Source organism: Rhinopithecus bieti, unplaced genomic scaffold (assembly GCF_001698545.2).
Source record: "Rhinopithecus bieti isolate Rb0 unplaced genomic scaffold, ASM169854v2 scaffold_41114, whole genome shotgun sequence".
In the NCBI taxonomy this organism is placed as follows: domain Eukaryota; kingdom Metazoa; phylum Chordata; class Mammalia; order Primates; family Cercopithecidae; genus Rhinopithecus; species Rhinopithecus bieti.
Genome location: NW_016817363.1, coordinates 1,537,426 through 1,541,471, shown reverse-complemented (window position 1 = coordinate 1,541,471; position 4,046 = coordinate 1,537,426). Strand labels below are relative to the sequence as shown.

At 51.9% G+C, this 4,046-nt stretch overlaps 1 pseudogene across 1 annotated transcript; it reads left to right on the top strand.

Moving 5' to 3' along the window:
* Positions 1 to 1,255: 1,255 nt before the first annotated feature.
* Positions 1,256 to 4,039, top strand: LOC108517851 (epidermal growth factor receptor substrate 15-like 1 pseudogene; annotated as a pseudogene). The gene has a single exon (XR_001882222.1). The product of XR_001882222.1 is annotated as an epidermal growth factor receptor substrate 15-like 1 pseudogene (transcript).
* The last annotated feature ends 7 nt before the right edge of the window (positions 4,040 to 4,046 follow it).

Below are 4,046 nucleotides of genomic sequence, written 5' to 3'. Positions count from 1 at the left end.
GATTGGTTGGACAGTGGGTGCATACCATGGAGGTGAGCCAAAGCAGGGTGAGGCGTTGCCTCACCCAGGAAGTGCAAGGGGTCAGGGAATTTCCCTTTCCTAGCCAAGGGAAGCCATGACAGATGGTTTCCTGGACAGATGGTCCCTGGAAAAATGGGACACTCCCGCCCAAATACTGCACTTTTCCAATAGTTTTAGCAAACGGCACACCAGGAGATTATATCCCACTCCTGGCTCAGCAGGTCCCATGCCCATGGAGCCTTGCTCACTGCTAGCACAGCAGTCTGAGATCCACCTGTGAGGCAGCAGCCTGGCAAGGGGAGGGACGTCCACCATTGCTGAGGCTTGAGTAGGTAAACAAAGCAGCCAGGGAAGCTCAAACTGGGTGGAACCCACCACAGCTCAGCCAGACCTGCTGCCTCTGTAGACTCCACCTCTGGGGGCAGGGCATAGCTGAACAAAATGCAGCAGAAACTTCTGCAGACTTAAACGTCCATGTCTGACAGCTCTGAAGAGAGCAGTGGTTCTCCTAACATAGTGTTCAAGCTCGGACAATGGACAGACTGTCTCCTCAAGTGGGTCCCTGACCCCTGTGTAACCTAACTGGGAGACACCTCCTAGTAGGGGCTGACTGACACCTCATACAGGAGGGTGCCCCTCTGGGATGAAGTTTCCAGAGGAAGGATCAGGCAGTGATGTTTGCTGTTCTGCAATATTTGCTGTTCTGCAACCTCTGCTGGTGATATCCAGGCAGTGTCTGGAGTGGACCCACAACAAACTCCAACAGATCTACAGCTGAGGGACTTGACTGTTAGAAGGAAAACTAACAAACAGAAAGGAATAGCATCAACATCAACAAAAAGGACATCTACATTAAAACCCCATCTGTAGGTCACCAACATCAAAGACCAAAAGCAGATAAAACCACAAAGATGGGAGAAACCAGAACAGAAAAGCTGAAAATTCTAAAAACCAAAGCACTTCTTTTCCTCCAAAGGATCATAGCTCCTCGCCAGCAATGGAACAAAGCTGGATGGAGAATGACTTTGACAAGCTGACAAAAGTGGGCTTCAGAAGGTCAGTAATAACAAACTTCTCTGAGCTAAAGGAGGATGTTCGAACCCATCACATGGAAGGTAAAAAACCTTGAAAAAAGATTAGGGGAATGGCTAACTAGAACAAACAGTGTAGAGAAGATCTTAAATGATTGGATGGAGCTGAAAACCATGGCACAAGAGTATGTGACGCGGCCGGAGTGAGGGGGAAAGATGGCGGCACCACTCATCCCCCTCTCCCAGCAGATTCCCACTGAAAATTCGTTGTATGAATCTTATTACAAGCAGGTCGATCCAGCATACACAGGGAGGGTGGGGGCGAGTGAAGCTGTGCTTTTTCTAAAGAAGTCTGGCCTCTCGGACATTATCCTTGGGAAGATATGGGACTTGGCTGACCCAGAAGGTAAAGGGTTCTTGGACAAACAGGGTTTCTATGTTGCACTGAGACTGGTGGCCTGTGCACAGAGTGGCCATGAAGTTACCTTCAGCAATCTGAATTTGAGCATGCCACCACCTAAATTTCACGACACCAGCAGCCCTCTGATGGTCACACCGCCCTCTGCAGAGGCCCACTGGGCTGTGAGGGTGGAAGAAAAGGCCAAATTTGATGGGATTTTTGAAAGCCTCTTGCCCATCAATGGTTTGCTCTCTGGAGACAAAGTCAAGCCAGTCCTCATGAACTCAAAGCTGCCTCTTGATGTCCTGGGCCGGGCTGGGACCTCAGTGACATTGACAAGGATGGGCACTTGGACCGAGATGAGTTCGCTGTGGCCATGCACTTGGTGTACCGAGCCCTGGAGAAGGAGCCCGTGCCCTCCGCCCTGCCCCCGTCCTTCATCCCACCCTCCAAGAGAAAGAAGACTGTGTTCCCTGGTGCCGTCCCTGTCCTGCCCGGCAGCCCTCCACCAAAAGACAGCCTCCGCTCCACGCCGTCCCACGGCAGTGTCAGCAGCCTCAACAGCACAGGAAGCCTGTCCCTCAAGCACAGCCTCAAGCAAACACAGCCAACAGTGAACTGGGTGGTGCCGGTAGCAGACAAGATGCGATTTGATGAGATATTCCTGAAGACCGATCTGGATCTGGATGGCTACGTGAGTGGCCAGGAGGTGAAGGAGATCTTCATGCACTCGGGCTTCACCCAGAACCTTCTAGCACACATATGGGCCCTGGCCGATACGAGGCAAACGGGGAAGTTAAGCAAAGACCAATTCGCGTTAGCTATGTATTTCATTCAGCAGAAGGTCAGTAAAGGCATCGACCCCCCTCAAGTCCTCTCGCCAGACATGGTCCCGCCCTCGGAGAGAGGTACGCCCGGCCCGGACAGTTCAGGCTCTCTCGGCTCCGGGGAGTTTACTGGTGTGAAGGAGCTCGATGACATCAGTCAAGAGATTGCCCAGTTACAAAGAGAGAAATATTCACTGGAACAAGACATTCGAGAAAAGGAAGAGGCAATCAGACAGAAAACCAGCGAGGTGCAGGAATTACAAAATGACCTAGACCTGGAAACAAGCAGTTTGCAGGAGCTCGAGGCTCAGAAACAGGATGCTCAAGACCGCCTGGACGAGATGGACCAGCAGAAGGCCAAGCTCCCAGACATGTTGAGCGACGTCCGGCAGAAGTGCCAGGATGAGACTCAGATGATCTCATCATTGAAAACGCAAATCCAGTCTCAGGAGTCGGACTTAAAGTCCCAGGAAAACGATCTGAACCGAGCCAAGTCGGAGCTGAACCCATTGCAGCAGGATGAAACCCAGCTGGAGCAGAGCATTCAGGCCGGGCGAGTCCAGCTGGAAACCATTATCAAGTCCCTGAAATCAACGCAAGACGAAATCAACCAGGCAAGGAGCAAACTTTCCCAGCTGCACGAAAGCCGCCAGGAGGCCCACAGGAGCCTGGAGCAGTATGACCAGGTGCTCGATGGAGCCCATGGCGCCAGCCTGACCGACCTGGCCGACCTGAGCGAAGGCGTCTCGCTGGCAGAGAGGGGCGGTTTTGGAGCCATGGATGATCCTTTCAAAAATAAAGCCTTGTTATTTAGCAACAACACGCAAGAGCTGCATCCGGATCCTTTCCAGACAGAAGACCCCTTCAAATCTGACCCATTTAAAGGAGCTGATCCCTTCAAAGGCGACCCGTTCCAGAATGACCCCTTTGCAGAACAGCAGACAACTTCAACAGATCCATTTGGAGGGGACCCTTTCAAAGAAAGTGACCCATTCCGTGGCTCTGCCACCGACGACTTCTTCAAGAAACAGACAAAGAATGACCCATTTACTTCGGACCCATTCACGAAAAACCCTTCCTTACCTTTGAAACTCGACCCCTTTGAATTCAGTGATCCCTTTTCATCCTCCAGTGTCTCCTCAAAAGGATCAGATCCCTTTGGAACCTTAGATCCCTTCGGAAGTGGGTCCTTCAATAGTGCTGAAGGCTTTGCCGACTTCAGCCAGATGTCCAAGCCCCCACCTTCTGGCCCTTTCACTTCCTCCTTGGGAGGGGCAGGATTCTCAGATGACCCCTTTAAAAGTAAACAGGACACTCCTGCTCTGCCTCCGAAGAAACCGCTCCTCCAGGGCCTAAACCGCCCAGCGGTAAAAGTACACCTGTAAGCCAGCTTGGTTCTGCAGACTTTCCCGAGGCCCCCGATCCATTCCAGCCACTCGGGGCTGACAGCGGCGACCCGTTCCAAAGTAAAAAGGGGTTTGGGGACCCGTTTAGTGGGAAAGACCCATTTGTCCCCTCCTCTGCAGCTAAACCTTCTAAGGCCTCTGCCTCGGGCTTTGCAGACTTCACCTCTGTAAGTTGAGTCCTCCGCCCCCGGGCCACACCCCCTCCTTCCGCTTGCAGCTTCCCTGGGATTTTTGTCTCTTTTTAAAGGCAAACCTCCCAGCTTCTTTAGCCTCTTGGTACCTCACACTCTCTGTCCCTCGCGTAATTTATTCTACACTGCCACTTCTGTAAGAAAAACAGTTTCTCAATAAAAAAAAAAAA